The sequence below is a fragment of the Podarcis melisellensis genome (assembly GCF_964234715.1).
Source record: "Podarcis melisellensis genome assembly, chromosome: 3".
Taxonomy (NCBI): domain Eukaryota; kingdom Metazoa; phylum Chordata; class Lepidosauria; order Squamata; family Lacertidae; genus Podarcis; species Podarcis melisellensis.
In genome coordinates, this window is record NC_138530.1 from 96,360,374 (window position 1) to 96,374,659 (window position 14,286).

General features: G+C 49.3%; 1 protein-coding gene across 3 annotated transcripts in view; it reads right to left on the bottom strand.

Moving 5' to 3' along the window:
- Positions 1 to 14,286, bottom strand: part of SNTG2 (syntrophin gamma 2) — a 221,056-nt gene that overhangs the window by 98,925 nt on the left and 107,845 nt on the right. The gene's annotated exons all lie outside the window — the stretch shown is intronic.

A 14,286-nucleotide genomic window follows, 5' to 3' on the forward strand; every position in this document is an offset into this window, starting at 1 on the left:
TTTCAGGGATCGAACCCTTCAGTATGGAAAACATGTGTTCTGCCACTGAGCTATGGCAGTTCTGCACAAAAAAAGCACCACCCACTAGGTTTTTAACCTTTTCGCTGTAGCTCCTTGCACCTTCTGAAAAGCAGTTTGGGGATCTTTCAAGACAGTGTTCAGTGAAATTCAACGGTGCTTACAATGTAGCCAGTGGAAATATGGAAAACGATGAACCCTGTATATGAGAACAAAGAGTCTTCTGCTTTTTCACAGCACATGTGGGTTTGAAGGCCCATTGGGTTGCTGCCATTAAGCTAAGTGGAACTTAACATGCATAGGATAGAGAAGAAAGAAGTGCTGAGCTCCCCCCTCAAAATACATAGTTAAGAAAAACTTGATTTAGAACAGGTTTTAGACAGACACAGTTTTGTGCCCTTCTTAAATATATGCATAAAAACAAGTGTTCTTCTGTCTGTTGTTTTCTACTGTCTACATTAACTGCTTTTTTTCCTTCATTGCACAGCCTCAGTTTATCACTACGATACTATGACACCACACACATTCTTACTGGTTTAACGATGCTAAAATAAGAATGGGCCTTCCATTAATTGCTAACTTAGGTCCCCTTTCACAAAAATCATCCAAGTCACTTGGGTAATAGAGGGACATTGCCTATAAAGTTTCAAATTAAATTCTTGCTAATAGTCTCTATAATCATTTGAGCTTCTTATAATGTGACAAAATTATCATGAATTCGGCATGACTTTTGTTCAGTTATTAAGTTCTTACCATGTCAAGTGAAGTGATTTGAAGCAAAAATTGCTTTTATTGGATTTTCTTTAATCCTTTTTGCAATGTAATGTCATGCGGTGTAATTTTCCCTTCTCAGAATAATATTAATGGTTGTCATTGTAGAGATACTATACTAGTGGCAGATAATCCACCAGAAAGAAATTGCAATAGACAAATGCAAATTTCATTTAAAACTTGGAATAGGTTTTGTTTCCTGGTTTCCATGTACTAGAAGGCAAAACTCAAGAACCTCCAAGTGTCCCTATTTTCCAGGGACATCCCTGATTTAGAGAAGCTGTCCCAGTTTCAGATTTGATCCCAGGATATCCTGCTATTCCATAGGATGTCCCTATTTTCATTGCATAAATGTTGGAGGGTATGGAGTTATCTGACCCCTGAGCTATCTCAAGGCAATCCTGTACAGTACAGGGAAGTTTTTTTAATGTTTAATGTTCAATTATGTTTTATATATGTTGGAAGCTGCCCAGAGTGCTGTGTCAACCCAATAAGATGTGCAGGGTATAAATAGTAAAATTATCATTATGGAATGGGACACCCCTATTTTCATCGGAAAAATGTTGGAAGGTATGCAACTCTGGCATTTTAAATAATGACAGCCTCCACAATTCTGTGAAAATTAGGATAGGGGAGTGAGTGCACTAAAAGTAAGAGCGCAATTGTATTAGGTAAGATCAAGAGCGCTGATAACTGAAGTTCAGAACCCAAAACACGAAAATAAATGTTTATGAAACAATGCTGTTATAATAGACAACAGGATGGTATTTGAGATGTTCAAAGTAACAAGAATAGGTTCAACAGTGACATTTGTTTCAGACATACAAGCTCAGCGGTGATCCAAATGTGAACAGAGAGAAGGATTATACTTCTCTAGAGTATGTAATTAGGTCACAGCTCCTTGCATTAGCAAAATAGGTAGAGGGGCTAAGAAGGGTGCAGAAGGAGAGGTCATGGTAGAAGCGAATCCCTCAATACACATAGGCTAGGCCTCTTAGGTATTCATGAAAGGAATCAAAGGACAGGAAGAAGGGCGCATACACCAAACCTTTTAAATCACTGGATACTGCAGGTTCCATGCGTGCATTGCTCTTATACTGCTAGCAAATATACAGTCACAGCTGCTGAAAGTATGACAAAGTCCTGAAGGCAGCCTGCCACTCATTTCCCTTCAGTCTCACAAGAAGTTCTCTGTGAGGCATAAGTCTTCACAGAAGATCCTCTAAGGCAGGCATCCCCTGCTGTTTTTAATCTGTGATATTTTAGTGTATTTTTGGTTTCTATGGAAGCCGCCCAAAGTGGCTGGGGAAACCCAGCCAGATGGGCAGGGTACAAATAATAAATTATTATTATTATTATTTATAAATTCCCATCATCCCTGACCACTGGTCCTGTTAGCTAGGGATGATGGGAGTTGTAGTCCCAAAACAGCTGGAAGGCCGAGTTTGGGAATGCCTGCTCTAAAGTCTGAGAGAAACTGCTTTCAGGCTTAGGGGAGGAAACGAGATCCAGAAGGGCACCTTTAAGTGTTTGTCCTATTAGCCTACCTCAGGCACATGATTATTTTACTAGTTACTGGAATTAAGTGAGGGCTGGGGAACCCTTTTTTTTCTGTTTATAACAAAACATATTGTCAGGGGCTCAGGAGCAGAGGCACAGGAAAGGGAGGAAATGGAGAGCGAAGGGGAGGAATCCGAAGGGAACGTAAGCGATGACAGTGGTCCGAGGTCTCTGAGTCTTTCCAGCGAATCGGAAGACTCACAGAAAGGGGCTCCCATAGTCAGAGCAAGGGGGTTGCCTAGGGGGACACCCCAGGAAGAAGGGGCCAGAGGGGACTCAGAGAGCAGCAGTTGGAAATCAGGACCAGCTTCCCCACCAGAGAGCAGTAGGGGGGAGGAGTCCCAGGTATCGGGATCAGGCTGCTCACCGCCAGCGGGAGGAGATGAGTCAGGATTGGCCACGCCTTCATCGGAGAGAGAGGAAACGGTTGAGAGGAAGGTTGGAAGCTGGGCGCGTGCGCCAAGTTCAAATGTACAGGCGAGCGGCACAGTGGGTAGCCCGGATAGGGAGCCAGGTCCTAAAGCCCGCTGAAAGGAGGGACAGGAGTCAGGGGGATCAGCGTCAGAAGAGTCCAGGAAGGAGGAGACACCGGGGGGCAGAAGGACCCAGAGGAGGAAGGAGCGACGGAAAAGGTGGAGTAAAGCGAGAGTCTTAAACTGGTGTACAGGGGGTGGAGACTCAGACAGGGCTTCGCCGATCTAGCGTCTAGACGTAGGGCTGCACGCTGCGGCTTGTAAATGGAAACTGAACCTCAATAAAGACTTTTGTACATTACTACCGGCTAGCGTTGGTCCTCTGTGAGCTGGGACCTGGAGGCAGCTCTGACAGTAAGCCCTGTCTCCATTTTCACCAAGAACCTCGCAAGTGAGTGGACGCAGCGAGGGGTGAAGATTGGTTCTTCGCGAGCTCACAAAAGCAAGGAAAGATGACTACCGAACAGCAAATGGCAGACCTGCAAAATGCAGTGACGCGACTCAACCAGGAGATTCTCGCATCTAGGAAGAGAGAAGACGAAGCAGCTGCTGCCTGCAGAGATCTACAAGCCAGGTTGGACGTGCTTACTAAGCAGGGGCACCCCCCCCAAAACCGGAGGGGATTGGGTTGGGGAAGAGAGGAGCCAGCCTTGTGTCTCATTTTGATGGGAATTTGCAGCAGTACCCTAACTTCCGAGCAGACGTGATGTTTGCGCTGCAATTGCTGGATAAAGACTTTAGAGATGAGCAGGAGAGGGTGGGATTTATATTATCTCATTTGCATGGAGAAGCTAAAGCGTGGCTGCGCAACCTGTGGAGAGATAAGGATCCGGCGCTCCGAAGTGCGGATGCCTTCATTAAAGCGATGGATTCGTGTTTTTTATCAACAATAGACATTGATATAGCCAGAAAAGAGATACATGGACTGAAACAAGGGAGAGCCACTGTAAGGCAGTATCATTCCCGCTTTTTTGCATTGGTGAATGCGCTGGGATGGGAGAAAGATTCAGCTGCAGTCAGAGACCTTTTCTGGGAAGGGCTGAATGGAGCTGTGAAGGACGAGATTGCAAGGGGGGAGAGACCCCAAAGCACTCAGGAAGTTGTTCAGAGGGCACTGACGATTGGGGTGAGGCTGGAAGAGCGTCCCTGGGGCAAAGAAGAAGGGCGTTGGGGACGCACGCCAGCGAGAGCACCTCCCCTCTTTCCCAGGGATGCAGCGCGTACGCAATCCACGCCTCTGCAGGGAGGGGGAGAAGAACCAATGGAGATTGGAGGCGCCAGGGCTCATTCAGCAACCAGAGCCCTAACACCGGGAGCAGTCAAAGCGAAGCCTCCTAGAGGGAACAGGAAGTGCTACATCTGCGACAGTGCTCAGCACATGGCGAAAGAGTGTCCCCAGAGGCTCCACAAGCACACTGCAGCCTCAGCAACAGTAACAGAAGCAGCTCAGCAGAGAGAACCACAGCAGGGAAACGACGAAGTCTGGCTGGAAGCAGACCTGGGGCCCAGCCAGACAAGTCAGTGAAGCAGTCCCCAGAAATTTTGCAGCCCACAGATCCTCTCCCACCCAAACCAGTGGTGCAACTCACTGCATCGCTCCAGTTACCCAATGGACTCACAATGGAAGTGCCCATTACCATTGACTCTGGTAGTAACGCAGACTTTATAGGACTGGATTTCATTAAGCAACACAGCATAGCGCTCCTGCCAGCCACGCTGCCCCTGAAGGTTGTCACGGTGGATGGCAGGGAATTGCTGGGGGGGGCAGGTGGTGAAGCAAACGCCGCCAATGGTGATGCAGATTGGCAATCACCGGGAAGTCATCAGCTTCAATGTCACCCAACTGTCGGACACGCCTATAGTATTGGGCATGAGTTGGCTGCACAGGCACAGCCCAGCGTTGGCATGGTACCAGCACCAACTGACTTTCGGCTCCTCCTACTGTGCAGAACACTGCATTCTGCCTAGCCCGGAAGGGGAAGAGGATGACCCGCAGCTACAATTAGGCACGCTGCAAGCAGTGCCCCACAAGTACGCAGCGTTTTTGGAGGTTTTCTGCGAGAAGGAAGCGGACAAGCTACCTCCCCACAGGTCCTATGACTGCAAGATTGACCTCCTGCCGGGGGCGACGCTGCCGACCGGGAAACTGTATTCCATGTCTGAAGACGAACTACAGGAACTCAGGGAGTTCATAGATCACAACTTGAAGCGTGGTTTCATCCGGGAGTCCAAGGCAGTGGGGGGCAGCCCCGTATTCTTCGTGAAGAAGAAAGACACGCCCCAAAAGAGGCTTGTAGTTGATTACCGGGTCATAAATTCGAGGACGAAGCCCACGGCATTCCCCATGCCCAAGATCGACGACCTACTCGCGACGGTGAGGAAGGGACGCATCTTCACCAAGCTGGATCTTCGAGGGGCGTACAACCTCATACGTGTGCGGGAGGGCGATGAGTGGAAGACAGCCATGTTCACGCCCCTGGGCACCTATGAATATAGAGTTATGCCGTTTGGATTACAAAATGGCTCCCACTGTTTTCAAGTCTTCATGCATCACGTGTTAGCGGGACTCCTCTACAAAAAGTGCGTCTGCTTCCTGGACGACATCCTGATATTCTCAGACTCGCAGGAGGCGCACGAGAGGGACATCAAGGAAGTTCTGCAGAGACTGCAGGAGCACAGACTGTACGCCAAGCTGGAGAAGTGCCAATTCGACATGACGGAGGTGGATTTCCTGGGCTACAAATTATCGGACAAGGGGCTCGCCATGGACAGCGCCAAAATTCGTTCACTGTTGGACTGGAAGAGCCCGCGCACTCGGAAGGAGGTCCAGCGGTTTGTCGGCTTTGCAAACTTTTATCGCAAGTTCATCAAGGGATTCGCTATGCAGACGGCGGCCATCACCGGCACGCTCAGCTCCAAGAAGAAGAAGTTTATCTGGACGGAGCAGGCGGAGCAGTACTTTCAGAAACTCAAGCGTCTCTTCGCGTCCGAAGAGCAGCTACTGCATGTGAATCCCAGCAGACCGATGAGGGTGGAGACGGACGCCTCAGACAGGGCCGTGGGTGCAGTCCTGTTGCAGCAAGACCCGCATGGGGACTGGAGGCCGTGCGCTTTCTACTCCAGGAAGCTCAGCAAGTCGGAGCAGAACTACACCATCTGGGACAGGGAGTTGCTGGCCATTCATGCAGCATTCAAGGCGTGGTGGCACTTCCTTATCGGAGCCAAGCACACAGTGCAGGTCCGCACTGACCATAAGAACCTGGAGTACTGGCGCACGGCGAGGTTCCTGAACCAGAGGCACATACGCTGGGCGGAGTTCTTTGCGGATTTCGACTTCAAGATAGAGTACATCCCAGGCGACAACAACGTCATGGCAGATGCACTGTCCAGGAAGCCGCAATACCTCGAGGAGGCGGCTCCAGCGGCGGCAAAGCACATTTTCGCACCGAAGGCGTGGGCATGCGCTTCGGCATCCGTGGACCTGGATGCTGTACGTCGCGCGCTGCAGGAGGACCCCTTCGCACAAGCCAAGATGGAGGAGGTGCACAGTGGCAAGGCGAAGGACGACGAGTTCCAGATACGCGACGGATTGCTCATCCGCAAAGGAGCCCTCTACGTACCGGGGGACGACCTCCGCGCGAAGGTACTGCAGCAGCTGCACGACGCACCCACCGCCGGGCACTTCGGCAAAGAGAAGACTGTAGAATTGCTAGCCAGAGACTTTTGGTGGCCCAGGATGCGGGGGGAAGTAGCGGATTACGTCTCGAGGTGCGACACCTGCCAAAGGGCCAAGCCAGTGCACAAACCGCCGGCGGGACTGCTGGAACCGCTGCAGACTCCGCTCGAACCGTGGGAGAGGGTGGCACTGGACTTTGTCACGGATCTACCCAGCAAGACAGCAGTTCTAGTAGTGGTGGACATGTTCACCAAAATGGCCCATTTCATTCCGTGCGCGAAGGTGGCCACAGCGGAACAGACCGCCATGCTGTTCATAGACCACGTGTTCAAGGTTCACGGTCTACCACGATCTATCCTGTCCGACCGGGGGCGACAGTTCATCTCGAATTTCTGGCAAAAGCTGATGGGCATCCTGAACGTCAAGATCAACCTAGCGTCGGCGAGACACCCGCAGACCAACGGGCAAGCGGAGCGGGTCAACGCCATCATGCAGCAGTACCTAAGATGCTACGCGAATCAGCAGCCGGCGACATGGGTGGACTACCTGCCGCTCGCCGAGTTCGCCTACAACAACACGAAGCACGTGTCCACGGGGGTGACGCCGTTCTTCGCCAACAATGGGAGACATCCCAGAACCTTCCCGGGATTAGAGAGAGTGGGGGAGGGGGAGCCACAGGCAGCGGACGCCTTCGCGTCAGAGTTGCAGGAGGTCCACGAACAGCTCCGAAGGCAGTTAGAACTAGCAAAGCATGCACACAAACTACAGGCTGACAAACACAGAAGGGCCGGGGGAAACATACAGGTGGGAGACTGGGTTTGGTTAGCAGCCCAGGCAGTGCCGGCCAGATCGTTAGTGAAGAAGAAGCTCGGACATAAGCAGCTAGGGCCGTACCAAGTCGAGGCACAGGTCAATCCAGTGGCCTTCTGGTTGACACTTCCGGAAGGATCCAGAATGCACCCGGTCTTTCATAGATCAGTGCTCACGCCCTACAAGGCACCTCACAGATTTCAGGAGCCAAGAAAGGCACCAGACCCACTCAGGGAAACGCCCACAGAAAGGGGGTCACCGAGGGGGGACCCCATCAACGAGGTAACAGAGATTTTAGACTCGAGATGGGGGGAAGAGGGGGTTGAGTATCTCCTCGCCAGGGAAGGTACCCCGGCAAGCGCCAACAGCTGGGTGCCGTACTATGAGGTGGAGGAGCACTACCTCAAGGACGAGTTCCACGCACTCTTCCCACACAGACCTATGCCGGCAGATTATTTCGACGAATATCTTTTCACACCCACACTTTCAGCCAGCACGTTCCAGGGGTTCTCCTCGGACGAGGAACCGGCAATGGACACACGTTCCCCGGAGGGATCGCCCTCGGGATTTGCCTCAGACCGCTCTTATTGGTGGGACGATCGACCGGAGGAGCAGTGGCGCAGGAAGTGGTTGGAGGGTCCCTGGCAGGCAACATCCCCAGAGGAGACCGGGGGAGAGGCGGACATGGACGCGTTGGGAGAGGACCTTGGGTTCGAGCACGGAGGCAAAGAGATGGAAGCAGAGGAGATCGATGTCGACGAGAACATGGAGGACGATCAGAACTCATCCAGCTGGCTGCACGCCACGGGAGACGAACTGTATCCGGCACTCACCCCCACAACTATGGAGAGCCCAGTACCCACACCTGAAGGAGGGGAGGGGGGAAGGGGGGGGCTTCGAGGGGGGGATGGATGTCAGGGGCTCAGGAGCAGAGGCACAGGAAAGGGAGGAAATGGAGAGCGAAGGGGAGGAATCCGAAGGGAACGTAAGCGATGACAGTGGTCCGAGGTCTCTGAGTCTTTCCAGCGAATCGGAAGACTCACAGAAAGGGGCTCCCATAGTCAGAGCAAGGGGGTTGCCTAGGGGGACACCCCAGGAAGAAGGGGCCAGAGGGGACTCAGAGAGCAGCAGTTGGAAATCAGGACCAGCTTCCCCACCAGAGAGCAGTAGGGGGGAGGAGTCCCAGGTATCGGGATCAGGCTGCTCACCGCCAGCGGGAGGAGATGAGTCAGGATTGGCCACGCCTTCATCGGAGAGAGAGGAAACGGTTGAGAGGAAGGTTGGAAGCTGGGCGCGCGCGCCAAGTTCAAATGTACAGGCGAGCGGCACAGTGGGTAGCCCGGATAGGGAGCCAGGTCCTAAAGCCCGCCGAAAGGAGGGACAGGAGTCAGGGGGATCAGCGTCAGAAGAGTCCAGGAAGGAGGAGACACCGGGGGGCAGAAGGACCCAGAGGAGGAAGGAGCGACGGAAAAGGTGGAGTAAAGCGAGAGTCTTAAACTGGTGTACAGGGGGTGGAGACTCAGACAGGGCTTTGCCAATCTAGCGTCTAGACGTAGGGCTGCACGCTGCGGCTTGTAAATGGAAACTGAACCTCAATAAAGACTTTTGTACATTACTACCGGCTAGCGTTGGTCCTCTGTGAGCTGGGACCTGGAGGCAGCTCTGACACATATATACCACTTTATTGTGAGAAACCTTTATGTGGTTTACAAAAATATATAATGCAGCATTAAAATTATTGATAAAAAATAAGTATTTAAAATATCCTGAAGATGATTAAAACTGACAGTTGCTAAAAAGAAATAAAACACATGTAGCCTCGTCGTGTCTGGACAGGGTTGTCTAAAAAATGTTGGTGCCAAAAGGAACACAGCAAAAGTGGCTTGCTAGTGTAAATAGAGAAAGAGAGCTCCAAAGTATAGGTAAAGGTAAAGGTAAAAGGACAGCTGACCATTAGGTCCAGCCATGGACAACTCTGGGGTTGCACGCTCATCTCGCTCTATAGGCCGAGGGAGCCAGCGTTTGTCCGCAGACAGCTTCCGGGTCATGTGGCCAGCATGACTAAGCCGCTTCTGGGGAACCAGAGCAGCGCACGGAAACGCTGTTTACCTTCCTGCTGGAGCCATACCTATTTATCTACTTGCACTTTGACGTGCTTTCGAACTGCTAGGTTGGCAGGAGCAGGGACCGAGCAACGGGAGCTCACCCCGTTGCGGGGATTCGAACCGCCGACCTGAGAGCCAGTGTGGTGTAGTGGTTAAGAGCGGTAGATTCGTAATCTGGGGAACCGGGTTCGCATCTCCGCTCCTCCACATGCAGCTGCTGGGTGACCTTGGGCTAGTCACACTTCTTTGAAGTCTCTCAGCCCCACTCACCTCACAGAGTGTTTGTTGTGGGGGAGGAAGGGAAAGGAGAATGTTAGCCGCTTTGAGACTCCTTCGGGTAGTGATAAAGCGGGATATCAAATCCGAACTCTTCTTCTCCTCTTCTTCTGATCGGCAAGTCCTAGGCTCTGTGATTTAACCCACAGCTCCATCTGTGTCCCTAAAGTGTAGGTACAGCCACAATTTTTTAAAAATGCATTTTTTACAAGTGCTCAGCAAATATGTGGGGTGGGGAAAGTCACCCCTGCTTTTCGCTCTCCCCTTCTCCTGCTTATTTCTCTCACCTACTGCTTGCCTCTTTCTTTTTGATACCTGCTTTTTCCATTGACCCACAGGAAAATCAGTTGTGGGTAGAGCCAATAGTGGGCAAAATGACACACTTTCCTCTCTCTCTGTTTCTACCATTCCCCTCTTCTCCCTCTATGATACTCCTTTTTCTCTCACACACATTGATGCTGTGCACACACTGTAACTTAAATTCCCATTCAATGCACGTTTCCCAACCACCCCTTCAAAGAATTCTGGACACGATAGTTTACCCCTCATTGAGTTGCAATACCCAGCAACCCTTAATAAACTACTCTGCCCAGAATTCTTTGGAGGAAAAATGTGCTTTACATGTAAAGTGTGTACACAGCCACACTTCTTGACACCCCTTTCTCTATGTCTCTCTCAGCCTCTCTCATTTTCTTTATATCTCTGTGTAAAGAAAATGCTGGGGACGCGGGTGGTGCTGTGGGTTAAACCACAGAGCCTAGGGCTTGCCAATCAGAAGGTCGGCAGTTTGAATCTCTGCGATGGGGTGAGCTCCCATTGCTCGATCCCTGCTCCTGTCCACCTAGTAGTTCGAAAGCACGTCAAAGTGCAGGTAGAGCTGCACTTTGTGGTGCTTCCCGGTGGGAAGGTAAACGGTGTTTCCGTGTGCTGCTCTGGTTCGCCAGAAGTGGCTTAGTCATGCTGTCCACATGACCCGGAAGCTGTACGCCGGCTCCCTTGGCCAATAAAGCGAGATGAGCGCTGCAACCCAATAAAGCGAGATGAACGCTGAAAAAAAAAAAGTTGGATAATCATATCTCAGCTTAATCTCGGCACTGATAGGATTGAGGTTCGCGCCTGCACAAACAAACCTGTTAAAATCCATTTTGAAGCATGAACAATTAAACCAGAAAACCTTTGGTTAACCATAGTGGTTGCTGCTGCTGCTGTTTGCCATTACTAGGAAACTATGGTCACCAGTTTCAAACCATATTTAATAGCATGGCTTGTGCTAAAGTTGATAATCATGGTTTCACAATTTGGATAAAACAGGAAACTATGGCTAACTGAACATATCCTGATATTTCACAGATTCTTAGTTTCAAGGCACAAGAGCTTCCTGGGCTTTCCCTCTCCACAGCTCCTTCGAACCTTAGAAGTCTGTGTGAGATTGGTGTCCAGAATGGACAACAATTAAATTAAAAGCACATTTCATGCATCTGGATAATCTTTGTAGAAGAACTTTATAGATGAATGAAGGAAATAACATTGAACTTCTTATTGTGTGGCATCTGAGCACCATGAGTTGGCAAATTCACAATACAAACCATATTATTTTTTGTATTTCTGATTTGGGGTGCCCATGAGTGGTGTCCAATTTTTTCTCAGTATAGAACGACTACACCTTAGTACAAGGGGTTGAAATTCAAAGCAAGCAAGCAACCAGTTGTGAACTGAGACCACTATTTGCGACCTAGGTCGCTTCCAGACTATTAGTATTTGGGGAGTAAAATTCATGTTACACAACTGTAGAGCAAAAAAATTGCTCCCTACCCCCCCCCAAAAAATCTGGATTGATGGAACATTGTATGCTGCCCTAAAAAGGAGTGTAGAATTGTTACGATATAGAAGCAATACAGCTGCAAACTGGTATCTTGAAAACAAAACATGATGGGAATGTTGGGGCTGTCCGTGGGAAACAGTGGGACAGTCAGTTCACAGGGCAATGCACCGGAATTTGCTCAGAGTGTAATTTGAGCTCTTCCTCTTGCGTATGTACAGGAAGTACAGGAAGTCTTTGTCACTTGACTGCTGGAGATTGAAGAGTACAGTGTTGCCTCGCAAGACGAAAAGAATCCGTTCCGCGAGTCTCTTCGTCTTGCGGTTTTTTCATCTTGTGAAGCAAGCCCATTAGCGGCTTAGCGGATCAGCTGTTAAGCGGCTTAGCGGATCAGCTGATAAGCAGCTTAGCGGATCAGCTGGTAAGTGGCTTAGTGGCTTGGGGGAAAGGGGGGGAGGAAAAAACCCCCACAGGAACTCACAAGACATTTTTGTCTTGCGAAGTAAGCCCATAGGAAATTTGTTTTGCGAAGCACCTCCAAAACGGAAAACCCTTTCGTCTAGCGGGTTTTCTGTCTTGTGAGGCATTCGTCTTGCGGGGCACCACTGTACAGACACGTTTTCTGTAATGCTGCAAAGACAGAAATAAAGGCATGTAAATACATTTCTGTCTATCTCCTTTCCCTGCCGGGGGAGCAGGAGGGAGGGGGTGTGTTCTTCCCACGTTTGGGAAGAATCGCCTATCGAGACCTAGGCTGGATCTTGCTGGGGAATGCAGCCAGGGAGGTCAACAGGAGACCAAGCCGGGTGCCTGGGCGAGTTGCCAGTTTCTCCCGATAAAGGCTTGATTTTCGACAAGAATAACCTGCCCACAAAAAATCAAAATAAATGCTCAATAAACAGGTGGTTGTGCAAGTGGCCTTAGTTGCTAGTAACCACAGCTGTCCTCTGCCATTCTGCTTCTGCTAAGGCAAAGCCTTTGCTTTTTAAATTGCTGGATTTGCTTTATGTGTTACCTTCCTATTTCAGCTTACATGGTCTTTTCTTTGCATTGCAGTTTGCTACATCATGCTGCCTAACCTGACTTGCACTTGGATTTCTTCAGCTGAATGAGAAACCCGTTGGTCTCCTCACTTCTGAGGAATGTTTTGTTGTCCACCCAAACAGGTGCATCTCTTGATCTTTGCATTGGTATGAAGAGTTTAGCAGAAATTGAAGTGCAACAGATTGAAGGATTTAGTTATGTGTGCTGCAGTGTTCAAAAGGCTTTCAATTCAATCCTCTTTTCTTGGAGGGGATTTTGCCTTCCAGGCTGTGTAAAATTAGTTGCTGAGCCACCAATTAAGTTCTAAAGTGTGATGATGCTTTGCAGTTTGGGATGTAGCCAAGTACCAGATAGACAATGGTAAATCTACACCAGTATTTAGTGCAAATAATGCAGGTAAAATAACAAGAGAAGCACCTTAAGATCGAAGATGAATTAATATACTGGAGGGACTGATAGACGTCACAGAAGTGTGTTCCCAGTTAAAAATTCAATTTTTTCAACATATCCTTCTCCAACCTCAGTTAATCTACCACTTCTCAAGTGGCCACAACTAACTCTGTGCAAATTCAGGCTTTGCTTTTCTGTGTTCTGCCTTTCTTGGTAGCTGCAGAGGCATATCAAAACTGGCTAATGAGTTAGACAGGATGAGCTAATGTGGATCCATTGTCTTAAAAAAGAAAAACAGAAAAGGAAAAGAAACATGGGGTGATTTAAGCAATTATTTGTTTGATTAGTTCTGATTATGTTTTTTCGTTACAAGTTTCTTAGGTGTTAAGAAACTTCCCTGCTCCTTCTTTTCTTTGTATGTGTGGCATCTGAATGGTGTTAATGGGAGTGTCTTCCTCACTTACTTACCTAATTTCCATGATGGAGGGGAGGGGAGGGGAAGAGAGGTCTCACATCTGAACAGAATAGCCAGCGCAAATATATATATATGAGCTACATCCAGGTGAAGAAATATGCCAACAGCTCAGGACCACAATACCTCAAGGACTGCCTCTTTCCATGTGAATCTACCCAGACCCTGAGATAATCTTCTGAGGCCCTTCTTCATGTGCCTCCTCCACGAGAGGTCTAGACGGTGGCAACATGAGAAAATGGGCCTTTTCTGCAGTGGCTCCCCTTCTGTGGAATGCTCTCCCCAGGGACGTTCGCCTGGTGCCTTCATTATACACCTTTAGGTGCCAGGCAAAAACGTTCCTCTTTAGCCAGGTCTCTGGTTGATTTGATTGACATCCCATGCCCTTTTAAAATGTGTTTGGGGTGTGTGTGTTATTGGGCTGCTGTTGGGTTTTTTTATTATTATGTGCTTTGTGGTTTTATACAGTGGCACCTCTGGTTACAAACTTAATTCGTTCCAGAGGTCCGTTCTTAACCTGAGGTACCACTTTAGCTAATGGGGCCTCCTGCTGCCGCTGCACCACCACCGCGTGATTTCTCATCCTGAGGTAAAGTTCTTAACCTGAGGTACTACTTCTGGGTTAGCGGGGTCTGTAACCGAAGTGTTTGTAACCCAAGGTGTTTGTAACCCGAGGTATTCTGATTTTATCCTGTGAACCACCCTGAAACCTTCGGGTATAGGGTGGTATATAAATTCAATTAAATAAATAAATGGCTACGTAACTTTAAAAAGTGCACTGAGAACTGTACACTGGCAACACGGCAACATTGACATCCTAAGTAACAACATACAGGAAACAGTGGTAAAGAAGCAATCTAAGGAGCAGAACT